This window comes from Ambystoma mexicanum, chromosome 1p, assembly GCF_040938575.1.
Source record: "Ambystoma mexicanum isolate Mex_15411 chromosome 1p, UKY_AmexF1_1, whole genome shotgun sequence".
In the NCBI taxonomy this organism is placed as follows: Eukaryota; Metazoa; Chordata; class Amphibia; order Caudata; family Ambystomatidae; genus Ambystoma; species Ambystoma mexicanum.
The window spans coordinates 407,866,926-407,893,851 of record NC_090921.1 but is presented as its reverse complement, the minus strand read 5'-3'; the positions used below and the strand labels follow the sequence as shown (position 1 = coordinate 407,893,851).

At 49.0% G+C, this 26,926-nt stretch overlaps 1 protein-coding gene and 2 non-coding genes across 4 annotated transcripts in view; 2 read left to right on the top strand and 1 right to left on the bottom strand.

The window, feature by feature from the left end:
- Window positions 1-26,926, bottom strand: part of LOC138571570 (tetraspanin-33-like) — a 935,706-nt gene that overhangs the window by 282,652 nt on the left and 626,128 nt on the right. The gene's annotated exons all lie outside the window — the stretch shown is intronic.
- Window positions 7,893-7,966, top strand: TRNAN-GUU (transfer RNA asparagine (anticodon GUU)). The gene has a single exon. It is a non-coding gene; the product is annotated as a tRNA-Asn (tRNA).
- Window positions 23,069-23,142, top strand: TRNAN-GUU (transfer RNA asparagine (anticodon GUU)). The gene has a single exon. It is a non-coding gene; the product is annotated as a tRNA-Asn (tRNA).

The following is a 26,926-nucleotide window of genomic DNA, read 5'->3' as shown; positions in this document are numbered from 1 at the left end:
GCTGTCCGGGTGTGGCTTAAATAGCCTTGGAAGAAGTTCCAGGTGAGTATTCTTCCACAGCCCCACCCAAGTAACAAAATAGTTCCTTCAGAAAAATAGTCCCTCCTAAGCCTCATTTGGCTTGTTTCTTCATGCAGCATGGTCTGCTTCAGGTAAGTGCACCAAACACTTCCCTTTATGAGCCTGCGCCTATGGCGCCAGGACTGATGTCCAACATGAGCCTGGCACCAACGGTGCCAGGACAGAGTCCAAAGAGCCCCTATTAAGGGCCGCTGGGCTTTTACCCGGGGGCGTGATGCCTGCTCCCGGGGGTGCTGGGCCTGGCCTGGTGCTCCGGAGGTAGGCATCATGACAGCTAAACAAAACAGAAATCTATTAACTGAAAAATCATGTCAAATATGGAAAACTACAGCGAAGAGAGTCTCTTAAACTACACTGCTGAGTTTTTAGAACCAGGTGTAGAGAAAGAAGCCTCTCTGGTAAAGGAAAACAATCTGAACCGGTTGCTAAATTATTGGGAAAACAAAGGCTGGGGAGTGAGTCAGAAGAGCCTACCCCCTCCCCAGCAAATGTGGATAATGATGTTTCTGATTCTGATAGTGTTGGATTAGAAGAAGTAGACAAGTCTATGCCAGTAGGCCCTACAACTCCACTCCCTGCCCAGCGACCGCAACCTCTATCCACAGGGACCCCATCAGGTACTACACTCACTCCTGAATTTATTACACTTGAGAAAATGAGACTTGAGTTGGAAGTGAAACGTATTGATGCACAAACTGCCATGAAACATCAAGAATTAAGGCTCAGAGAAATGGAGATGGCTCATGCTTTAGAGATGAAGAAATTGTCTCTAGAAAATGCTTCTCTCCCAGAGTCTTCTAGGTCTTCCAGCCCTAAGAGACCCCGTATGCCAAAGGAAATTATTGGTATGTATGAGACTAAACTTGATGTTTTGGACTGGTTAGCAATGATTCAATACAATCATTGGATTCAGGGTATCTCAGGGAATCAGTTGATGCCTTGGCTTTTCTCTAGGCTCCCCCCTGTTGCAAGTGATGCTGTAATGGAGTTGGGGGAGGTGGATAAACAGGATTATGAGTGTGTGAAGCTATCTTTGATAGCTAGATTCGGGAAGACCCCTTCCCAGTACCTTAATAGGTTTAGGACCCTCAAAAAGCATGATGGTACCCCTGAGTGTGTGACTGTTTGAAGAACTTAGATGGTTGGGTTAAGGGTTACAAAGTGAACACTTATGAAGGGTTGAGGAATCTTGGTATGTTGGAGTCAATTTATGATGCCTGCTCTCCTGAGCTTAGACAGCACTTGGCTGATTCAAAGGAGATAGATCCTAAGAAGTTAGCTAAGGCTGCTGACTTGTGGGTTGCCAACCGGGCTACCCACAAGGATTCTGGGGCAACTCTGAAAAAGGATGAGGGAAAGCAGCCAGAGAAAGATATCAAGGAGAAATCCAATAATTCCAATCCAAAAGAGGGCCCTAAACAAAACCAGGGTAAGCCCCAAGGGAAACGAATCAGGCTAGTATACCATCTGGTGCTAAACCAGGTGGAGGTCAGAGTAAGCCTCCATTCAATAGAGCATTTGGGAAATGTTTTGTTTGTGAAGCTACTGACCATGTGAAAGGGGATCCCAGATGCAAGGGTAAACCTTCAGGGGTCCACACTGTCTCCTTAGCGTTCACCCAGGTGGAAGAAGTGCCTATGGCAAGTGGAAACTTTCAGTTACTGGCTGATGAACCCATGAGAGTCTCAGCTAGAGTTTCTTTAGTGTCCTTGGGTCTTTGGGAACAACAGAATTTAGATGTCTATAACTCAATCCCAGATAATACTAAAGAGTATTATAAAGATAGTGTGCTTGTAAATGGTCAGGAGACCCCTGCCATCAGAGACCCTGGATCCAGCATAACTGTGGTTGATTAATGTTTTTAAGGTAGAGGATGTTGCTAAGGCACCCACATACCTAACCAAGTTGGCTGGAGGCCCTGTGCAAATTGTTCCCCAGTTACCAGCTCTCACCCAGTGCAATGACATGACTGTCAGAATACCTGTTAGTGTGCAGAGTGAAGTACCTGGGAGAGTTCTGCTGGGTAAAGACCTAAAACTCTTGGAGTTGTGTCTAGTACCCCCAGACCTCCCAGTAAGAGGAAGCAGGAGCTCACCAGGCCTGCAAGGGAGAGAACCTTGAGAGGCTCGCCTGGGGACTGGATAGAAGTAACTATCACCCCAACTTACTGCTATTGCAAGACAAAAAGAGACAAAGGGGAAACCCAAGTCTGCCAGCAGGACAACAGCAAGCACCCCTGTGCCCACAAGGACATCACTGAGACTGTCCAAAGTCACACTTGTGACTCCTCCACCAGCTGAGGCTGAGTGTGAGGTCCAACCCTGTGTGGTTTAACCAGAAACTAAGGACTCAGATCTCGAAGGAGATCTTACTCTGGTTGTAGATCTTGACCCGGTTGAACATCCTGAGCTGCAGTCTTTACTGGCAGAAGGTGGACCCAACAGGGCAGACTTCAGGAGAGGACAAAGAGAGTGTCCACTCCTGGTCTGCGCCTACAGGCAGCTTCTCAGCTCGATGGGAAAGATCCTGGGAACTATAGGTTACACTGGGAAGATGGCCTCTTCTACAGTGAACCGACTGAGTCAACCACTGGAGACTGCAATAGACTTGTAGTACCTCTAGTGAACCGACTCCAGTTCCTACAGTTAGCCCACGAGATACCTTTGGCTGGTCACTTACGTTTTAAGAAGACCAAGGAAAGGCTCTTCCTTTACTTCTACAGGCCTAAAATGGGTTCCGAAGTAGACAAATTCTGTAGGAGCTGTCACACTTGCCAAACCTCTGGCAAGAGTGGAGCCAAGAATGTGGCACCCTTATTGCCTCTCCCAGTGGTGGGAGTTCCTTTTGAGAGGGTCCGGATTGACATTGTTGGTCCTCTTGATCCTCCCACATCTTCAGGTAACAGGTTTATCCTGGTAGTAGTAGACCATTCTACTAGATATCCTGAAGCAATACCTATGAGGACTGTTACGGCTCAGGCTGTGGCTAAGGCCCTACTTGGTATTTTTACCAGAGTAGGTTTTCCTAAGGAAGTGATATCTGACAGGGGATACAGTTTTATGTCCCATTACATGCAAGCCATGTGGGAAAACTGTGGAGTCACTTACAAGTTCTCTACTGCCTACCATCCACAAACAAATGGGCTGGTGGAGAGGTTTAACAGAACTATGAAGAGCATGATAGGTGCTTCAGAAGAACCCCTTAAAAGAAAGTGGGACCTTCTACTGCCCTGCCTTCTCTTTGCATATAGAGAAGTCCCTCAGGAGGGAGTAGGTTACAGTTCCTTTGAACTTCTCTATGGCCATCCAGTCAGTGGTCCATTGGCCCTGATTAAGGAGGGGTTGGAGAGTGCTCCTTCCCCTAAGCCAGTCAGAGTGACTGACTATGTGATAGGTCTCCGGAGGAGATCGTCACACATGATGGCAGAGGCAAGTGATAACTTGAAGGCTGGTCAAGCTCTGGTCAGGCATTGGCATCCTCACTGGTGACTGTTTGCCTGTGAAATCAGGCGGTACGGAAGGTCAGACAATGTAAGAACCCACATAAGGAATGAGGTCAACAAGATGCGTGTTCTCAGGATTGTAGAACCCTCTACTAGTCCATGGTCTAGCCCAGTGGTGCTTGTACCAAAGGCAGGATTCAAGGAGTTGAGATTATAGATCTTTGCTAATGTTTTGCTATTGTGTTGGCACTGAAGAAGTTTAGACCATTCTTGTATGGATCTACTTTCATTATTCAGACTGACCACCAACCCTTGAGATGACTGATGCAAATGAAAGGGGAAAACCCTAAACTACTAAGAAGGTAAATCTGCCTGCAAGGGTTTGATTTTACCATTGAGCACAGAGCAGGAAGTCACCACCAAAATGCTGATGGTCTCTCTAGGATGTTTATAACCAACTAGAGGTATGAGATCCATCCAGGAGTGGATTAAATCCTCCTGTCCCTTAGTGTGGGGAGCTGGGGGGCGAATGTTAGGGAGAATTCTCATTTATGGCTAATTTCCCTTACCTAGTGAGTCCCTCAGCAGCTTTGCTGGATTTCTTGGGTTTATTTTTTACACTTTGTAAGAGTGGGAACTTTTTTCCCACTCTTACATGTGTATTTCTACAGTTTGTGTGATCTTGGGCTCTGGAGCCACACCACTCCATGAGCCCAACTTTTTGTGTGTGTTACACAGCACCTTCAGTGCAGTGCCACCGGTTTGTCTCTAAGACTTCCCACTGACTCCATTTCTCTGGGGCTGACTACTGTCCCCCAGAAGCAGGTAAAGTTGCCATTTACTTTATGTAGTAATTTAACCTACAGACCCAATACACCCCATCTTACATGGAGTATTGGAAAGGATTAACTCTGATCCCTTTTTGTCTGTACCTCCTGGAGCCTTGTTTCGCTCCCTTAACACTAAGACTTGGCTGGTGGCAGTGGTAGCTACCCTATCTTTTCTACCGCGATTATACTATATAAACGCGGTACTGCTTTAGGCTATTGCATTTGCCTCGAACATAAACCCGCTTGACCAAATAGATTTTATTTTGGCTCTGGTCGGGTTTAGTCGCCATTTCTTTGTGTTAATATCCTTCTTGTGTTTTACTTTGCGCGGCAAACCATGTTTGCCTTCTTTGTTCACCGTCCTTTGGTGGGCTTCTGCGAAGAAGACCTCCTTTGGTGTCTGGGTGTCTAGGTGGGCTGAATGTGAGGGAGGGGTTTAGTAAACCCCCTACACAGGGTCTCCTTGGAGAACCAAGTCGCACTTTGTGTCCATTGGCTCAAGTGGTTGTCCGGGCTGGACAACCCCCCTGCTGTGTGATTGACAGCCAGGCTGTGGGAATGGGGGATTTTGGCATAAAAGGCAGGACTCTTGAGCTGGAAGTCAGAGTTGCCACTGGAACTACAAGAACCGAAGAGAAGCACAGAATAAGACGGCTGCTGTAACTCCCGAGTCCCGGTGAAGCCCTGCTGCAGCCCTGAAGCTATCTACCCTTCAACGACAGAGAAGATCCAGTCCAGAGACTTCTTCCCTTGAGGCTGATGGGATCAACCAGCTCACCTTTCTACTGCCAGAGAATCCTCTCGTGGGTCGAAATCGCTGCACGAAGCTGTAGTGGTCCGGATAGCCATTAGAAGAGCCCTCTCCTGTTTTAAAGGAGCGCACCTTTTATTCACCGTTTCTTTGCTGCTGCTGGCCTCATCCCTGGGTAGTGCAGATCACTCCAGACGTCCTCCTTCTTGTCCATACGACTGAAGCTTCAGAAACCGTGAGTCTGCAGGAACTACCAGGAACAACTGCCGTGGCACCAGCTTTCTTCATTCGAATAAGGTACTGTGTCCATTTGGTTGTTCTCTCCGTCTGATCTTGAGGAATCGGGGTGAACCCTTCCCCTTGCCGAAGGCTTGTCCTTTTTTCCTTCCCTCTTATAACTTTTGCCTCCCTTTGACAATATGCAAGTACTCCTGGCAACGTTAATCTCGAACTGTTCTAATCGTGTGATCCTCGACAACAGAGCCCTGCTCCATTTGACACCAGCGCTGGCCTATCGACTTTATCTGTCTATTAGAATATGTCCTGTGATTCGAGTGCCTTGACAAAAGTATTGCCTATGATTTTTATCCCCTTTTCCTTGGTTTTTATTCAATGTGCTTATTGTGTTTTGACTACGGTTACAATTCTTCCCGCGGGTATGCTTTTCTTTCGTAAGACCAAACTGTCATTACTGTCAAAAACTGAGCGCTGCTTAAACACCCGGTAACGTCTTTTGTTTCATAACACCGGTCTATTAAACCCCAAAGTACTTACCTTTAACTGACCTGAACCAAAGGAATTAGTCGTGTGTGATATATTTAGAGTGTGGTTTTGTTTAATAGAAGTGATGGTTTAAAAATAAATGTACTTATATTTTTTACCCAGAAACCTTGAGTCAGTGTTTGTTTGAGTCACAGTAATTGTGGTCCTTTGTGTAATCCTATTACTGCTCATTTGCTCTTGATATAAGTCTGGCTGCTCCACTACCGCTAAAACTATAACTGTGTAGTACAGGCTTGTACCAAAGGTGAAATTGTACTGCCACTTGTGGACTTAATTGTCTGTAGTGTTCCCTAAGGGTACTGTGGAGGATTCTGCCTAACAGGCTGGACTGCCCAACTCTCCTTTTGTTTTGAGTAACTAACTAGTCATCACCCAGCATAATGCTGGGTGATGACTAGTTACTCGAAAACAAAAGGAGAGACTGGGCCGCCAGCCCTCCTCCTGTTTCAAGTACAGACCTTTCAGTCAAGGAGCCCCTGGTTAAAGCGGCTCCTTGAATGAAAGGGCTGCCTGCTGGGTGTGAGCTGGGGCACACTGGTGTCACACCTTTTGGTGAGCCCAGCCCCTTCTTTTGTTTAAAAGGAGGGGCTGGGCGCATCAAAGGTAATAATGCCAGTGTGCCCCAGCTCCAACTTTTACCAGCCGCCCCCGCCCTTAACCGAGGGGGGAGGCTATCGTTAGGGGTGTGTTCTTCAGCCACACCCCCTCACTAGGCCCCCCCTGATTTCCAATCCCACTTAAAGTACTTGGGGGAGTTATATAATAGTGCAATATGAAAAGGGGTTACTGTTGCCGAGATAACCCCCATGTGAAAGATCCCCTGTGGCACAGGTGCTTTTGTGTATTTTACGATGTTATGTAATATTTAGTATCCCGTGCATTTGCATCTCCCCCAGTCTTCGGCTGTTTCCGTCTTTGCAGGTCTAACCTGGGTAGGAATAAAGTGAAGCCTCTGCAGACCGATCTGTGCTGAGCTGCGACCATTGGGGGGCTGGAAGGGCACGGGGTGCACAACATTACATAACACCGGCGGCCTGACTCATTTATCTCGCTCACAAGGCAGAGTGTGTTGTGCGTTATATATGTTGTGTCCATGTATGCGCCCTCAATGTCACCAGTCCACAGAGTATGGGTCCTTTCGTGAGGTGTGACCTCGTGGCGCAACGGTAGCGCGGCTGACACCAGATCAGAAGTTTGCGTGTTCAAATCACGTCGGGGTCAATTCTGCCTTGTTTTTTGTATCGCAATATGAAAATGTCTTTATCGTAAATTGTGAGCTCATTTTTAGCCAATACCGCACAAAAATCACCATAGTTAATCCTTACTTTGGTATGAACAGACATATTGTGCACTTAGCCGGTAAGTATCACAGCCACCCAGCGGAGTCCCTGCCTTCAGGCAGAAATTATTTTTAAAAAAACGAAGGCATGCAGGGGTAAAGGAGTGTTACACTCCCAGGAATAGGAGAGGCATGAACAAATGAAGGAATAGAAAAGGGTTCCTGTCGAGGAGGTTGATGCCCTCATATGCAAGCACTGGATGAGGGAGAGGGGTGTGGAGGTAATGGGGCAGATATGCCAAGGGCACGTTTTTTTCTGTTTGTTTGCATACATGCCAACATTATCCACTCCATTTGGGAGGCAAAGTCCAGTTCTGGATTTATAATGGGGACATCCACGACTACAAGTCCCAGAATGCAAAACGAAAACCTGGAATTGACTGGTGTCTCCCAAAAGCAATGGATATTGTTCTCATAAATGTGTGTATCTGGTCGAATTGCCACCATTCTGAAAGGAGTTGTTGGACAAAGAGAAGAGGACACGTGGAAACTCAGACCAGGGTTTCATGGACTGGTTTGCACACGGGAGGAGCAGGAACGCACGTGTCTGTGTTGCTATAGGATCTCCATGCATTCCTAAACATGATACATATAAACAAGCTCTATATCCATGCGTGCTCTTCTATCACAGCGTGACATCTGCTCAGAAAACAATTGCTCTCGCCCGTCTCTGTGGCGCAATCGGTTAGCGCGTTCGGCTGTTAACCGAAAGGTTGGTGGTTCAAGCCCACCCAGGGACGAGTTCTTTTTCTACCTCTTGGAGCCTCCCTTTACCCCATTAAACAGCCACGTCGGATGCTGAGAGCAGAGAGGACCCACAAAGACGCTGGCTCCATACTCCTACACAGAGTATTTATAGCAGCGGGTGCGTCTGCACTCCAAACGGCTTTAACATCTGAAAACGGTTTGCTAATGTGGTAGGGGTGACCGGAAACATGTGGGCATGAGGGGGTGGGGCTGATATCTGTGCTCATAGACAATCAATGTGGCCTGACATGGCACCAAGATCCCGCAACATGTGCTGGGCAGTGGGGCTCTTAGCAGCACTGTGCACTTCTCCCCTGGCGCTGGGTGCAGCAGTACTGCCCTAAAATGCACCAACGGTCGGAGAGAAGGGCCCTATGAAAAAGCCTCTGTTCCTAGTGAGGGAATAGCTATGGCTCTGACATATAGGGCAAATATGACCCCCCGGCCACGCAGCCTTCTCTGATCTGGAGTCAGAGGCTTGCGCCACGAGGTCCCTTCACAGACATATAGCGCAATTGGAGGTACTAGGGACACTGATGCGGCAGGTAACCCAAGTACACATAACATAACAAAGTATTCTGCCGCGGAAGCGAGAGCAGAGCAAAGCAGCCAGGGTGCAGCAGATGTAGGAAATACTCAAAAGCCACTGAGCCACAGATGATTCTTCACATAGGCCATGGCGGTGGCCAGGCCCGGCTGAAGATGTGTCGGGCCCATTGTACATGATGGTTGGGGGGGCCCCTCTTGCTTAGGGCAGAAAGCCATCTGAGGCTCCCGTGGTGGGGCATCAGGCCCGGCCTTAGGAGGGGGCGAGCCGGGCGAACGCCCGTGGCGCCACGGACACCGGGGAGCCTTTAGCCCCCGCTCCAGGTCGGGGGAGTCTTTCAAGGGTTCCCCCGAGCTAGCGTGGTGGGAGAAGGCACGCTGTTGCTGTTGGAAGCGCCTGCGCTCTTGATATCAAAAGGCGCCATTAGCACCCAACCGCGCCAGCTCGGGGGAGTCTTTCAAGAGCTGAGCTGGCGTGTTGGGAGAAGGCGTGGCAGGCGCTCATTGTTGTTGAATGCGCCTGCGGCAGCGGACCACATTTAACAACAATAGGGTATTAATGCACCCATTTATATCATTACCTCCTCGCTGAAGCGAGGAGGTAAAAAAAAAAAGTGGCACATGGCCCGCCCCTCCTCCTCTTCCCTCTCCATCTGCGCTTGCTGACCCTCCTTTAGCCACCCTCCCACCATACTTCTCATCCTTTCCTCTTTTCACCCCTGACGAGGTTGCTCGACAAGTCCAATCTATGAAAGCCTCTTCAAAACAGGTTCATCCCTGTTCCTCTAAAACCATCAAGGACCACATTGACACCCTCGCTCCGGCCCTTGCTGATTTTTGTAACCACTCCTTTGCCTCTGGATCCTTCCCCTCCCCTCTGAAGCACTCCTTTGTGCATCCTCTTCTCAAGAAACCCACAGCTGATCCTTCTTGTCCAGCTAACTATCGCCCAATTTCCATTACTCACTTTCTTGGCAAACTCCTGGAAAAGTTGGCCATCCCTCAGCTTTGACTTCAATCCAATTCTGTTGGCTGTCTCCATGACCACCAGTCTGGCTTCAGAGCTGCCAGAAGCATGGAAACTGCTCTCCTAAACATCCGTGAAGATCTGCTCACCAACCTTGACTCTAACATTCCCTCTGTCCTCAACCTCCTCGATCTCTATTCTGCCTTCGACACGGTCAACCATACCATCCTGCTCAACCGTCTCCGTGAAAACTTGGGTATCACTGATCAGGCTCTGGCCTGGCTGACCTCTTTCCTTTCAGATCGACCCTCCCAGGTCCAACTTGGGTCCTTCCTTTCATCTATCTTCCTCTCTACCTGTGGTGTTCCCCAGGGGTCTAACCTCTTGCCCTAGCTTTTCAACCAATACCTGGCTCTCGCCCACTGCATTGCCATTTTCTGCTCAAATTTCCAGTGCTACACTGATGGCACTCAACTCATTTTCAGGCTGCCCTCTGCCACCTCCTCTCCCTCTCTCATCTCTGATTGCCTAACTGCCATTCAAGATTGGTGTGCCGCCAATGATCTTTGTCTGAATGCCAGCAAGACGGAGATCCTCCTCATTGGCAAACCTTCACCACCCTTTCCCCTCACTCTCTGGCCGGCCTCCCTTGGCACTCCTCCTACCCCCACCTGTGAGGATAAGAACCTCGGGGTCATCTATGACTCCACCCTTTCCTTCTCCGCCCACATCTCTGAGGTCTCTAAAAAGTCAAATTTCAGACTGCACCTATTCAGAGGTACTCTGCCTTTCCTCTCCTTCCCCCAGAAGCTCATGGTATCTCAAGGTCTGGTTCTCTCTAGCTTGGACTATTGTAACAGCCTCTTTCTAAATCTACCTGCCTCTACTCTGCGCCCTCTGCAACTAATCCAGAACAGGACTGCAAGACTTGTCCTTGGCCTCAAGACCTGGGACCGTATCTCTCCAGCTCTGAAATCTCTTCACTGGCTCCCATTGGATGCAAGGATTATATTCAAAACCCTCTGCATTGTCCACAAGGCTTTCTGGGGCCTGGGTCCAAAATACCTTCAGCTATCCCTCCTCAAATACCTCCCCTATCGAGCTCTTCACTCCTCTACCTCCAACTCACTCAGGGTCAGTCGTTTTTCTAGGAAACGAGCTGGGGGTAGATCTCTGTCTTCGGCTGGGGCCTCCCTCTGGAACAGCCTCCCTGTCACTCTAAAACTTGAGGAGAACCATCTCCAGTTCCGGAATCACCTCAAGACCTTGCTCTTTTCTTCTGCCTTCGCTCCCCCTCTCCCCTGCCGATCTGTTCTCTCTTGGCACCATGCACCTGGCCACCCTCTGTCTTTTGGGCCCAGGTACCTGCTCATCCTGTCACCCTCCCGCACTGCTTCCGGGCCACCGCTTGCACTGGGGTCTGTATCTGTACCCATACAGCCCCCCCTTTTTCTTCCTGCACATATCGGACCTACCCTGTATGCTGCCTTAAACCTAGCACTTGCAAGTTGCTGGCTGCATTACCACTGTTTGTTGCCTTTATTATTTATTTATTGTTATTTATCTGTTTCTCCTCTGCTTCGCACTTTCCACCTCTCCCCCCTTCCATGCCCTTTTCCCCTCCCCCCTCTCCCATGCACTTGTGCATTCTCAATGTCACTGGGCTAGTAAGATCGCTGTTTTGTTCTCCCCTGTTCCCCTCACTTGCCTTGTCGAGCTCTGAAACACTTGTGTACGAGCGAGATAGAAATAAAATATCAATCAATCAATCTCGTGATAATTGGTGGCTATTAAATGTATCTTTGTCACCATTGTAATGTATGCACCCCATGGGTGCCTCAGACTGTTTTTGCTCTAAGCAGGAGGTCCCTAACCACTATGGCTCTCCCTGCTTCTGTGCCTTTCTCCCGTTCTCCCCTGACGAGGTTTCCAGACAAGTCTGATCTATGAATGTCTTGTCAAAACAGGCTCAGCCCAGCTCCTCCAAAACCATCAAGGACCACATCGACTCCCTGGCTCCCGCCCTGATCGACTTCTGCAACCATTCCTTCACCACTGGAGTCTTCCCGTCCTCCCTTGTGCACTCCCTTCTGCACCCTCTTCTTAAGAAACCCTCTACCGACCCATCTTGCCTGGCCAACTATCGCTCAATCTCCATCACTCCTTTCCTTGCCAAACTCCTGGAAAAGCTGGCCATCTCCCAGCTTAATCTTCACACTGAATCTGTTGGTTGCCTCTGTGACCATCAGTCTGGCTTCAGAGCTGCCAGAAGCATGGAAACTGCTCTCCTGAACATCCGTGAAGACCTGCTCTCCAACCTTGACTCCAACACCCCTTGTGTCTTCATCTTGCTTGATCTCTCTTCTGCCTTTGATACGGTCAACCATGCCATCCTGCTCAATCCTCTCCATGATAACCTGGGGATCACTGGTCAGGCCCTGGCATGGCTGACTTCTTTCCTCTCTGATCGACATTCCCCGGTTCAACTTGGGTCCTTCCTCTCCTCTATCTCTATCTCTACCTAGGGTGTTCCCCATGGGTCTAACCTCTCTCCCTGGCTGTTCAACCAATACCTGGCACATCTTGCCAACTGCATTGCCATGCTGAATCCCAACTTCCAGTGGTCTGCGGAAGACACTCAACTCATTTTCAGCCACCTCTTCTCCCTCACTCATCTCTGATTGTCTGTCCGCCATCCAGGAGTGGTGTGCTACCAATGATCTCTGTCTTAATGCCAGTAAGACTGAGACTCTCCTCATCAGCACACCCACTCCCTCATTTCCTGTCACTTTCTGGCCGGACTCTCTGGGCCCCCTTCCTGCTCCCACCTGTGAGGCTAAAAACCTCGGGATCATCATCGACTCCACACTCTCCTTCTCTCCTCACATCTCTGACGTCTCTAAGAAGTCACACTACCAGCTGCACCTCCTTAGAGGTATTCTTCTTTTCCTCTCTTTCCCCCAGAAGCTCACTGTCTCCAGAGCTCTGGTCCTCTCTAGGCTGGACTATTGCATCAACCTCTTTCTAAATCTGCCTGCAATAATCCATGCCACTAGGATTGGGCAGTTACCCTTCTCTCTCCTCCCAAACCTACCCTCCAAGTCAGGATTGGTTTAGGGGTGTGGAGCAACATATGGCAATTCCCATTTGTAATGGCCCTTTGTTCTCCTTTCACCTTTTTGGCAAAAACGAGTTATGTATCACAACTTCATAATTTTACTAGCAACTGCCATACTAAACATATATCCTGTTTCAGCTAATCATGGGGAATTTGATAAGTGGCCACCAAATCTGTATCATGTAGCATGGCCATGTGACACCTATCTGTCATTTCCATAACAAATACAACAGTTATGAATATGTAAGTTATTAAGCATATCCCTAATTTCAATGTCCACCGCTCACCAACTCTCACATTTGGAACATGTTCAGATCAGCCCGAAACCTAATTTAACTGGCCCTTACAGTTCTCAGAGTCACAAGAAGATGAATTGTATATCCCCAAAATAGCCTGGCAATTACATACGTTTCCATAGATGAAATCCATCCGCCTTATAATGGCTGTTAAAAAGGCCTAAATGATAATAGTCCCTTTAAATGAATTATGAATCTTCATGTGGGACAAATGGCCCTGACTCCTGCCTTCCGGCCCTTTGTTTTCACTGGCTCAGCCTGTGGCCAGAGTTTTTTTCATCAGTCTCCTTTGTGCTGGAAGCTGGCTCCTTGAAGTGGGTGCCCCCATTTTCACAAATATTAGTCATGCTCAAGCCAGGGGGTAACTTTTCTTGAAGTCAATGCTTTCAGAGCCAGCAAGTCTGGAGAACACTGAATTTCGAAGCCTTAAGCAGGACATATTTATTGTGGTTTGTCATTAGATGGGACATGTGACATCCAGGCTGGAAGTGGGAGATGTCCTTGTGAAGTGTTGCCTACAGCCAGCAAATGTGTCTGCCTTGGGCTGACAATTTCCATGAAGACAATTGGCTCTTCAAATGTCACTGGAGGTTTGTAGGTGAAACATAATATACATTGCTTTTGGTCAACCCGCACACATGTTTTGTTTTCGTGACATTTTTCATTGAGCAGTGATATATTTTTTTCAATTTTTGACTTTATGAAACCATTTTAATTTGCACACACCTGTGCAGGCCGTTTTTGTTTTCAATGTGTACAAATCCTGTTTTCCATGTGACAGGGATCTTTGATTCCTCCTTCATTTGTAAAATAAAATGCTGCTTGTCTGTTGGTAATGACGGGTAGGCCCCTTTCCACGTGGCTCTTTAATTTAACTTGAAAAACCACAACAAAGGCCATGCCGTTTTTGTTTCAGTGTTTAAAATCCTGCCATTCATGTGAAACAGACTTCTGTTCAGGGCCTTTAAATGCACCCCACAGGCAAAATACAGGCAAACCTCCTAATTTGCATATGGCTTGCACCAACAGAAGTGATGTCACACAAAAGGACATTACAAGGAGCATCATCAGTTTTAGATACTTGGAGGAACCACGGAAGTGACTTAGAATGAGTTGCCATAAGTAAGCCAAGGGGCAAATAACTCTGTTGTGCAAAATACCCAAATTAGCACTATTATTATATATGGAGCACCTTTATAGTCATCAGGCCTTGTTTTATAATAGCATGATATAATAACATAAGCTATTAACATTGCCAGACCCCCTAACTAGGGGCCCCCCTCGATTTCCAATCCCACTTAAAGCACTGGGTGGGAGTTATATAAAAGTGCAATATGAAATGTGTTACTGTTGCCGAGATAACCCCCATGTGAAAGATCCTCTGTGGCACAGGTGCTTTTGTGTATTTTCCAGGGTTATGTAATATTTAGTATCACGTGCTTTTGCATCTCCCCCAGTCTTCGGCTGTTTCCGTCGCTGCAGGTCTAACCTGGGTAGGAATAAAGTGAAGCCACTGCAGACCGAGCTGTGCTGAGCTGAGACCATTGGGGTGACTGGAAGGGCACGGGGCACACAACATTACATAAGACCGGCGGCCTGACTGTTATTTATCTCACTCACAAGGCAGAGTGTGTTGGGCGTTATATATGTTGTGGCCATGTATACGCCCTCAATGTCACCAGTCCACAGAGTGTGGGCACTTTCCTGAGGCGGGACCTCGTGACCCACCGGTAGCGCGTCAGACTCCACATCAGAAGGTTGCGTGTTCAAATCACGTCGGGGTCAAGTCTGCCTTGTTTTTTGTATCGCAATATGAAAATGTCTTTATCGTAAATTGTGAGGTCGTTTTTAGCCAATACTGCAAAAAATCATACACAGACGTGTTCCTCTAGAAACGGACCACGGTCTCTAACCACTGCTGCTTTTTTATTGTGCACTTAGCCGGTAAGTATCACAGCCTCCCCCCCCCCCCCCTCCCTCCCCTGCCTTCAGGCAGCAATTATTAAAAAAAACGAAGGCATGCAGGAGTAAGGGAGAGTTACACTCCCAGGAATAGGAGAGGCGTGAACAAATGAAGGAATAGAAAAGGGTTCCTGTCGAGGAGGTTGATGCCCTCATATGCAAGCATTGGATGAGGAAGAGGGGCGTGGGGGTAATGGGGCAGATATGCCAAGGGCACGTTTTTTCTGTTTGTTTGCATACATGCCAACATTATCCACTCCATTTGGGAGGCAAAGTCCAGTTCTGGGTTTATAATGGGGACATCCACGACTACAAGTCCCAGAATGCAAAACGAAAACCTGGAATTGACTGGTGTCTCCCAAATGCAATGGATATTGTTCTCATAAATGTGTGTATCTGGTCGAATTGCCACCATTCTGAAAGGAGTTGTTGGACAAAGAGAAGAGGACACGTGGAAACTCAGACCAGGGTTTCATGGACTGGTTTGCACACGGGAGGAGCAGGAACGCACGTGTCTGTGTTGCTATAGGATCTCCATGCATTCCTAAACATCATACATATAAACAAGCTCTATATCCATGCGTGCTCTGCTATCACAGCGTGACATCTGCTCAGGAAACACAATCGGTTAGCGCGTTCGGCTGTTAACCGAAAGGTTGGTGGTTCAAGCCCACCCAGGGACGAGTTCTTTTTCTACCTCTTGGAGCCTCCCTTTACCCCATTAAACAGCAACGTCGGATGCTGAGAGCAGAGAGGACCCACAATGACGCTGCCTCCATACTGATACACAAAGTATTTATAGCAGCGGGTGCGTCTGCACCCCAAACGGCTTTAACATCTGAAAACGGTTTGCTAATGGTGTAGGGGTGACCGGAAACATGTGGGCATGAGGGTGTGCGGCTGATATCTGTGCTCATAGACAATAGATGTGGCCTGACATGGCACCAATATCCCGCAACATGTGGTGGGCAGTGGGGCTCTTAGCAGCACTGTGCACTTCTCCCCTGGCACTGGGTGCAGCAGTACTGCCCTAAAATGCACCAACGGCCGGAGAGAAGGGCCCTATGAAAAAGCCTCTGTTCCTAGTGAGGGAATAGCTATCGCTCTGACATATAGGGCACAAAAGACCCCGCCGGCCACGCAGCCTTCTCTGATCTGGAGTCAGAGGCTTGCGCCACGAGGTCCCTTCACAGACATATAGCGCAATTGCAGGTACTAGGGACACTGATGCGGCAGGTAACCCAAGTACACATAAAATAACAAAGTATTCTGCCGCGGAAGCGAGAGCAGAGCAAAGCAGCCAGGGCGCAGCAGATGTAGGAAATACTCAAAAGCCACTGAGCCACAGATGATTCTTCACATAGGCCATGGTGGTGGCCAGGCCCGGCTGAAGATGTGTCGGGCCCATTGTACATGATGGTTGGCCCTCTGAGGCTCCCGTGGTGGGGCATCAGGCCCGGCCTTAGGAAGGGGGCGAGCCGGGCGAACGCCCATGCCGCCACGCCCCCCGGGGCGCCTTTAGCCCCCCACTCCAGGTCAGGGAGTCTTTCAAGGGTTCCCCCGAGCTAGCGTGGTGGGAGAAGGCACGCTGTTGCTGTTGGAAGCGCCTACGCTCTTGATATCAAAAGGGGCCATTAGCCCCCAACCGCGCCAGCTCGGCAGAGTCTTTCAAGGGCTGAGCTGGCATGTTGGGAGAAGGCGTGGCAGGCGCTCATTGTTGTTGAATGCGCCTGCGGCAGCGAACCGCATTTAACAACAATAGGGTGCTAATGCACCCATTTATATCATTACCTCCTCGCTGCAGCGAGGAGGTAAAAAAAAAAAGTGGCACATCCTGGCCCGCCCCTCCTCCTCTTCCCTCTCCATCTGTGCTTGCTGACCCTCCTTTAGCCACCCTCCCACCATCCTTCTTGTCCTTTCCTCTTTTCACCCCTGACGAGGTTGCTCGACAAGTCTGATCTATGAAAGCCTCTTCAAAACAGGTTCATCCCTGTTCCTCTAAAAGCATCAAGGACCACATTGACACCTTCGCTCCGGCCCTTGCTGATTTTTGTAACCACTCCTTTGCCTCTGGATCCTTCCCCTCCCGTCTGAAGCACTCCTTTGTGCATCCTCTTCTCAAGAAACCCACAGCTGATCCTTCTTGTCCAGCTAACTATCGCCCAATTTCCATTATTCCCTTTCTTGGCAAACTCCTGGAAAAGTTGGCCATCTCTCAGCTTTGACTTCATTCCAATTCTGTTGGCTGTCTCCATGACCACCAGTCTGGCTTCAGAGCTGCCAGAAGCATGGAAACTGCTCTCCTAAACATCCGTGAAGATCTGCTCACCTACCTTGACTCTAACATTCCCTCTGTCCTCATCCTCCTCGATCTCTATTCTGCCTTCGACACGGTCAACCATACCATCCTGCTCAACCGTCTCCGTGAAAACTTGGGTATCACTGATCAGGCTCTGGCCTGGCTGACCTCTTTCCTCTCAGATCGACCCTCCCAGGTCCAACTTGGGTCCTTCCTTTCATCTATCTTCCTCTCTACCTGTGGTGTTCCCCAGGGGTCTCACCTCTTGCCCTAGCTTTTCAACCAATACCTGGCTCTCGCCCACTGCATTGCCATTTTCTGCTCAAATTTCCAGTGCTACGCTGACGGCACTCAACTCATTTTCAGGCTGCCCTCTGCCACCTCCTCTCCCTCTCTCATCTCTGATTGCCTAACTGCCATTCAAGATTGGTGTGCCGCCAATGATCTTTGTCTGAATGCCAGCAAGACGGAGATCCTCCTCATCGGCAAACCTTCACCACCCTTTCCCCTCACTCTCTGGCCGGCCTCCCTTGGCACTCCTCCTACCCCCACCTGTGAGGCTAAGAACCTCGGGGTCATCTATGACTCCACCCTTTCCTTCTCCGCCCACATCTCTGAGGTCTCTAAAAAGTCAAATTTCAGACTGCACCTATTCAGAGGTACTCTGCCTTTCCTCTCCTTCCCCCAGAAGCTCATGGTATCTCAAGCTCTGGTTCTCTCTAGCTTGGACTATTGTAACAGCCTCTTTCTAAATCTACCTGCCTCTACTCTGCGCCCTCTGCAACTAATTCAGAACAGGACTGTGAGACTTGTCCTTGGCCTCAACCCCTGGGATCGTATCTCTCCAGCTCTGAAATCTCTTCACTGGCTCCCATTGGATGCAAGGATTATATTCAAAACCCTCTGCATTGTCCACAAGGCTTTCTGGGGCCTGGGTCCAAAATATCTTCAGCTATCCCTCCGCAAATACCTCCCCTCTCGAGCTCTTCACTCCTCTAACTCCAACTCACTCAGGGTCAGTCGTTTTTCTAGGAAACGAGCTGGGGGTAGATCTCTGTCTTCGGCTGGGGCCTCCTTCTGGAACAGCCTCCCTGTCACTCTAAAACTTGAGGAGAACCATCTCCGGTTCCAGAAGCACCTCAAGACCTTCCTCTTTTATTCTGCCTTCGCTCCCCCTCTCCCCTGCTGATCTGTTCTCTCTTGGCACCATGCACCTGGACACCCTCTGGCTTTTGGGCCCAGGTACCTGCTCATCCTGTCACCCTCCCGCACTGCCTCCGGGCCACCCCTTGCACTGGGGTCTGTATCTGTACCCATACAGCCCCCCCTTTTTCTTCCTGCACATATCGGACCTATCCAGTCTGCTGCCTTAAACCTAGCACTTGCAAATTTCTGGCTGCATTACCACTGTTTGTTGCCTTTATTATTTATTTATTGTTATTTATCTGTTTCTCCTCTGCTTCGCACTTTCCACCTCTCCCCCCCTTCCATGCACTTTTCCTCTCCCCCCTCTCCCATGCACTTGCGCGTTCTCAATGTCACTGGGCCAAGTAAGATCGCTGTTTTGTTCCCCCTGTTCCCCTCCCTTGCCTTGTCGAGCTCTGAAACACTTGTGTACGAGCGCAATAGAAATAAAATATCAATCAATCAATCTTGTGATAATTGGTGGCTATTAAATGTATCTTTGTCACCTTTGTAATGTATGCACCCCATGGGTGCCTCAGACTGTTTTTGCTCTAAGCAGGAGGTCCCTAACCACTATGCTTCTCCCTGCTTCTGTGCCTTTCCCCCGTTCTCCCCTGACGAGCTTTCCAGACAAGTCTGATCTATGAATGTCTTGTCAAAACAGGTTCACCCCAGCTCCTCCAAAACCATCAAGGACCACATCGACTCCCTGGCTCCTGCCCTGATCGACTTCTGCAACCATTCCTTCACCACTGGAGTCTTCCCGTCCTCCCTTGTGCACTCCCTTCGGCACCCTCTTCTTAAGAAACCCTCTACCGACCCGTCTTGCCTGGCCAACTATCGCTCAATCTCCATCACTCTTTTCCTTGCCAAACTCCTGGAAAAGCTGGCCATCTCCCAGCTTAATCTTCACACTGAATCTGTTGGTTGCCTCCGTGACCATCAGTCTGGCTTCAGAGCTGCCAGAAGCATGGAAACTGCTCTCCTGAACATCCGTGAAGACCTGCTCTCCAACCTTGACTCCAACACCCCCTGTGTTTTCATCTTGCTTGATCTCTCTTTTGCCTTTGATACGGTCAACCATGCCATCCTGCTCAATCCTCTCCATGATAACCTGGGGATCACTGGTCAGGCCCTGGCATGGCTGAATTCTTTCCTCTCTGATCGACATTCCCCGGTTCAACTTGGGTCCTTCCTCTCCTTTATCTCTATCTCTACCTAGGGTGTTCCCTAGGGGTCTAACCTCTCTCCCTGGCTGTTCAACCAATACCTGGCACATCTTGCCAACTGCATTGCCATGCTCTATCCCAACTTCCAGTGCTATGCGGATGACACTCAACTCATTTTCAGCCACCTCTTCCCCCTCACTCTTCTCTGATTGTCTGTCCGCCATCCAGGAGTGGTGTGCTGCCAATGATCTCTTTCTTAATGCCAGTAAGACTGAGACTCTCCTCATCAGCACACCCGCTCCCTGTCATTTTCTGGCCGGACTCTCTGGGCCCTCTTCCTGCTCCCACCTGTGAGGCTAAAAACCTCGGGATCATCATCGACTCCACACTCTCCTTCTCTCCTCACATCTCTGACGTCTCTAAGAAGTCACACTACCAGCTGCACCTCCTTAGAGGTATTCTTCTTTTCCTCTCTTTCCCCCAGAAGCTCACTGTCTCCAGAGCTCTGGTCCTCTCTAGGCTGGACTATTGCAACAACCTCTTTCTAAATCTGCCTGCAATAATCCCTGCCACTAGGATTGGGCAGTTACCCTTCTCTCTCCTCCCAAACCTACCCTCCAAGTCAGGATTGGTTTAGGGGTGTGGAGCAACATATGGCAATTCCCAATTGTAATCGCCCTTTGTTTTCCTTTCACCTTTTTGGCAAAAACGATTTATGTATCACAACTTCATAATTTTACTAGCAACTGCCATACTAAACATATATTCTGTTTCAGCTAATCATGGGGAATTAGATAAGCGGCCACAAAATCTGTATCATGTAGCATGGCCATGTGGCACCTTTCTGTCATTTCCATAAAAATACAACAGTTATGAATATGTAAGTTATTAAGCACATCCCTAATTTCAATGTCCACCGCTCACCAACTCTCACATTTGGAACATGTTCAGATCAGCCAGAAACCTAATTTAACTGGCCCTTACAGTTCTCAGAGTTACAAGAAGATGAATTGGATATCCCCAAAATAGCCTGGAAATTACATAAGTTTCCATAGATGAAATCCATCCGCCTTATAATGGCTGTTAAAAAGGCCTAAATGATAATAGTCCTTTTAAATGAATTATGAATCTTCATGTGGGACAAATGGCCCTGACTCCTGCCTTCCGGCCCTTTGTTTTCACTGGCTCAGCCTGTGGCCAGAGTTTTTTTTTTATCAGTCTCCTTTGTGCTGGAAGCTGGCTCCTTGAAGTGGGTGCCCCCATTTTCACAAATATTAGTCAAGCTCAAGCCAGGGGGTAACTTTTCTTGAAGTCAATGCTTTCAGAGCCAACAAGTCTGGAGAACACTGAATTTCGAAGCCTTAAGCAGGACATATTTATTGTGGTTTGTCATTAGATGGGACATGTGACATCCAGGCTGGAAGTGGGAGATGTCCTTGTGAAGTTTTGCCTACAGCCAGCAAATGTGACTGCCTTGGGCTGACAATTTCCATGAAGACAAATTGGCTCTTCAAATGTCACTGGAGGTTTGTAGGTGAAACATAATATACATTGCTTTTGGTCAATCCGCACACATGTTTTGTTTTCCTGACATTTTTCGTTGAGCAGTGATATATTTTTTTCACTTTTTGACTTTATGAAACCATTTTTATTTGCACACACCTGTGCCGGCCGTTTTTGTTTTCAATGTGTACAAATCATGTTTTCCATGTGACAGGGATCTTTGATTCCTCCTTCATTTGTAAATTAAAATGCTGCTTGTCTGTTGGTCATGACGGGTAGGCCCCTTCCCACGTGGCTCTTTAATTTAACTTGAAAAACCACAACAAAGGCCATGCCGTTTTTGTTTCAGTGTTTAAAATCCTGCCATTCATGTGAAACAGACTTCTGTTCAGGGCCTTTAAATGCAACCCATAGGCAAAATACAGGCAAACCTCCTAATTTGCATATGGCTTGCTCCAACAGAAGTGATGTCACACAAAAGGACATTACAAGGAGCATCATCAGTTTTTGATACTTGGAGGAACCACGGAAGTGACTTAGAATGAGTTGCCATAAGTAAGCCAAGGGGCAAATAACTTTGTTGTGCAAAATACCCAAATTAGCACTATTATTATATATGGAGCACCTTTATAGTCATTAGGCCTTGTTTTATAATAGCATGATATAATAACATAAGCTATTAACATTGCCACACACCCTAACTAGGGGCCCCCCTCTATTTCCAATCCCACTTAAAGCACTGGGTGGGAGTTATATAAAAGTGCAATATGAAATGGGTTACTGTTGCCGAGATAACCCCCATGTGAAAGATCATCTGTGGCACAGGTGCTTTTGTGTATTTTCCGGGGTTATGTAATATTTAGTATCCCGTGCATTTGCATCTCCCCCAGTCTTCGGCTGTTTCCGTCGCTGCAGGTCTAACCTGGGTAGTAATAAAGTGAAGCCTCTGCAGACCGAGCTGTGCTGAGCTGCGACCATTGGGGGGACTGGAAGGGCACGGGGCGCACAACATTACATAACACCGGCGGCCTGACTGTCATTTATCTCGCGCACAAGGCAGAGTGTGTTGGGCGTTATATATGTTGTGTCCATGTATGCGCCCTCAATGTCACCAGTCCACAGAGTGTGGGCACTTACCTGAGGCGGGACCTCGCGGCGCAACGGTAGCGCGTCTGACTCCAGATCAGAAGGTTGCGTGTTGAAATCACGTCGGGGTCAAGTCTGCCTTGTTTTTTGTATCGCAATATGAAAATGTATTTATCGTAAATTGTGAGGTCGTTTTTAGCCAATACTGCACAAAAGTCATGCACAGACGTGTTCCTCTAGAAACGGACCCCGGTCTCTAACCATTGCTTCTTTTTTATTGTACACTTAGCCGGTAAGTATCACAGCCCCCCGCCCCCACCACCTCCCACCACCTCCCACCACCAGAGTCCCTGCCTTCAGGCAGCAATTATAAAAAAAAACGAAGGCATGCAGGAGTAAGGGAGAGTTACACTCCCAGGAATAGGAGAGGCATGAACAAATGAAGGAATAGAAAAGGGTTCCTGTCGAGGAGGTTGATGCCCTCATATGCAAGCATTGGATGAGGAAGAGGGGCGTGGGGGTAATGGGGCAGATATGCCAAGGGCACGTTTTTTCTGTTTGTTTGCATACATGCCAACATTATCCACTCCATTTGGGAGGCAAAGTCCAGTTCTGGGTTTATAATGGGGACATCCACGACTACAAGTCCCAGAATGCAAAACGAAAACCTGGAATTGACTGGTGTCTCCCAAATGCAATGGATATTGTTCTCATAAATGTGTGTATCTGGTCGAATTGCCACCATTCTGAAAGGAGTTGTTGGACAAAGAGAAGAGGACACGTGGAAACTCAGACCAGGGTTTCATGGACTGGTTTGCACACGGGAGGAGCAGGAACGCACGTGTCTGTGTTGCTATAGGATCTCCATGCATTCCTAAACATCATACATATAAACAAGCTCTATATCCATGCGTGCTCTGCTATCACAGCGTGACATCTGCTCAGGAAACAATTGCTCTCGCCCGTCTCTGTGGCGCAATCGGTTAGCGCGTTCGGCTGTTAACCGAAAGGTTGGTGGTTCAAGCCCACCCAGGGACGAGTTCTTTTTCTACCTCTTGGAGCCTCCCTTTTCCCCATTAAACAGCAACGTCGGATGCTGAGAGCAGAGAGGACCCACAATGACGCTGCCTCCATACTGATACACAAAGTATTTATAGCAGCGGGTGCGTCTGCACCCCAAACGGCTTTAACATCTGAAAACGGTTTGCTAATGGTGTAGGGGTGACCGGAAACATGTGGGCATGAGGGTGTGCGGCTGATATCTGTGCTCATAGACAATAGATGTGGCCTGACATGGCACCAATATCCCGCAACATGTGGTGGGCAGTGGGGCTCCTAGCAGCACTGTGCACTTCTCCCCTGGCACTGGGTGCAGCAGTACTGCCCTAAAATGCACCAACGGCCGGAGAGAAGGGCCCTATGAAAAAGCCTCTGTTCCTAGTGAGGGAATAGCTATCGCTCTGACATATAGGGCACAAAAGACCCCGCCGGCCACGCAGCCTTCTCTGATCTGGAGTCAGAGGCTTGCGCCACGAGGTCCCTTCACAGACATATAGCGCAATTGCAGGTACTAGGGACACTGATGCGGCAGGTAACCCAAGTACACATAAAATAACAAAGTATTCTGCCGCGGAAGCGAGAGCAGAGCAAAGCAGCCAGGGCGCAGCAGATGTAGGAAATACTCAAAAGCCACTGAGCCACAGATGATTCTTCACATAGGCCATGGTGGTGGCCAGGCCCGGCTGAAGATGTGTCGGGCCCATTGTACATGATGGTTGGCCATCTGAGGCTCCCGTGGTGGGGCATCAGGCCCGGCCTTAGGAAGGGGGCGAGCCGGGCGAACGCCCATGCCGCCACGCCCCCCGGGGCGCCTTTAGCCCCCCACTCCAGGTCAGGGAGTCTTTCAAGGGTTCCCCCGAGCTAGCGTGGTGGGAGAAGGCACGCTGTTGCTGTTGGAAGCGCCTACGCTCTTGATATCAAAAGGCGCCATTAGCCCCCAACCGCGCCAGCTCGGCAGAGTCTTTCAAGGGCTGAGCTGGCATGTTGGGAGAAGGCGTGGCAGGCGCTCATTGTTGTTGAATGCGCCTGCGGCAGCGGACCGCATTTAACAACAATAGGGTGCTAATGCACCCATTTATATCATTACCTCCTCGCTGCAGCGAGGAGGTAAAAAAAAAAGTGGCACATCCTGGCCCGCCCCTCCTCCTCTTCCCTCTCCATCTGTGCTTGCTGACCCTCCTTTAGCCACCCTCCCACCATCCTTCTTGTCCTTTCCTCTTTTCACCCCTGACGAGGTTGCTCGACAAGTCTGATCTATGAAAGCCTCTTCAAAACAGGTTCATCCCTGTTCCTCTAAAAGCATCAAGGACCACATTGACACCTTCGCTCCGGCCCTTGCTGATTTTTGTAACCACTCCTTTGCCTCTGGATCCTTCCCCTCCCGTCTGAAGCACTCCTTTGTGCATCCTCTTCTCAAGAAACCCACAGCTGATCCTTCTTGTCCAGCTAACTATCGCCCAATTTCCATTACTCCCTTTCTTGGCAAACTCCTGGAAAAGTTGGCCATCTCTCAGCTTTGACTTCATTCCAATTCTGTTGGCTGTCTCCATGACCACCAGTCTGGCTTCAGAGCTGCCAGAAGCATGGAAACTGCTCTCCTAAACATCCGTGAAGATCTGCTCACCTACCTTGACTCTAACATTCCCTCTGTCCTCATCCTCCTCGATCTCTATTCTGCCTTCGACACGGTCAACCATACCATCCTGCTCAACCGTCTCTGTGAAAACCTGGGTATCACTGATCAGGCTCTGGCCTGGCTGACCTCTTTCCTCTCAGATCGACCCTCCCAGGTCCAACTTGGGTCCTTCCTTTCATCTATCTTCCTCTCTACCTGTGGTGTTCCCCAGGGGTCTCACCTCTTGCCCTAGCTTTTCAACCAATACCTGGCTCTCGCCCACTGCATTGCCATTTTCTGCTCAAATTTCCAGTGCTACGCTGACGGCACTCAACTCATTTTCAGGCTGCCCTCTGCCACCTCCTCTCCCTCTCTCATCTCTGATTGCCTAACTGCCATTCAAGATTGGTGTGCCGCCAATGATCTTTGTCTGAATGCCAGCAAGACGGAGATCCTCCTCATCGGCAAACCTTCACCACCCTTTCCTCTCACTCTCTGGCCGGCCTCCCTTGGCACTTCTCCTACCCCCACCTGTGAGGCTAAGAACCTCGGGGTCATCTATGACTCCACCCTTTCCTTCTCCGCCCACATCTCTGAGGTCTCTAAAAAGTCAAATTTCAGACTGCACCTATTCAGAGGTACTCTGCCTTTCCTCTCCTTCCCCCAGAAGCTCATGGCATCTCAAGCTCTGGTTCTCTCTAGCTTGGACTATTGTAACAGCCTCTTTCTAAATCTACCTGCCTCTACTCTGCGCCCTCTGCAACTAATTCAGAACAGGACTGTGAGACTTGTCCTTGGCCTCAACCCCTGGGATCGTATCTCTCCAGCTCTGAAATCTCTTCACTGGCTCCCATTGGATGCAAGGATTATATTCAAAACCCTCTGCATTGTCCACAAGGCTTTCTGGGGCCTGGGTCCAAAATATCTTCAGCTATCCCTCCGCAAATACCTCCCCTCTCGAGCTCTTCACTCCTCTAACTCCAACTCACTCAGGGTCAGTCGTTTTTCTAGGAAACGAGCTGGGGGTAGATCTCTGTCTTCGGCTGGGGCCTCCTTCTGGAACAGCCTCCCTGTCACTCTAAAACTTGAGGAGAACCATCTCCGGTTCCAGAAGCACCTCAAGACCTTCCTCTTTTCTTCTGCCTTCGCTCCCCCTCTCCCCTGCTGATCTGTTCTCTCTTGGCACCATGCACCTGGCCACCCTCTGGCTTTTGGGCCCAGGTACCTGCTCATCCTGTCACCCTCCCGCACTGCTTCCGGGCCACCCCTTGCACTGGGGTCTGTATCTGTACCCATACAGCCCCCCCTTTTTCTTCCTGCACATATCGGACCTATCCTGTCTGCTGCCTTAAACCTAGCACTTGCAAATTTCTGGCTGCATTACCACTGTTTGTTGCCTTTATTATTTATTTATTGTTATTTATCTGTTTCTCCTCTGCTTCGCACTTTCCACCTCTCCCCCCCTTCCATGCACTTTTCCTCTCCCCCCTCTCCCATGCACTTGCGCGTTCTCAATGTCACTGGGCCAAGTAAGATCGCTGTTTTGTTCTCCCCTGTTCCCCTCCCTTGCCTTGTCGAGCTCTGAAACACTTGTGTACGAGCGCGATAGAAATAAAATATCAATCAATCAATCTTGTGATAATTGGTGGCTATTAAATGTATCTTTGTCACCGTTGTAATGTATGCACCCCCTGGGTGCCTCTGACTGTTTTTGCTCTAAGCAGGAGGTCCCTAACCACTATGGTTCTCCCTGCTTCTGTGCCTTTCCCCCGTTCTCCCCTGACGAGCTTTCCAGACAAGTCTGATCTATGAATGTCTTGTCAAAACAGGTTCACCCCAGCTCCTCCAAAACCATCAAGGACCACATCGACTCCCTGGCTCCTGCCCTGATCGACTTCTGCAACCATTCCTTCACCACTGGAGTCTTCCCGTCCTCCCTTGTGCACTCCCTTCGGCACCCTCTTCTTAAGAAACCCTCTACCGACCCGTCTTGCCTGGCCAACTATTGCTCAATCTCCATCACTCCTTTCCTTGCCAAACTCCTGGAAAAGCTGGCCATCTCCCAGCTTAATCATCACACTGAATCTGTTGGTTGCCTCCATGACCATCAGTCTGGCTTCAGAGCTGCCAGAAGCATGGAAACTGCTC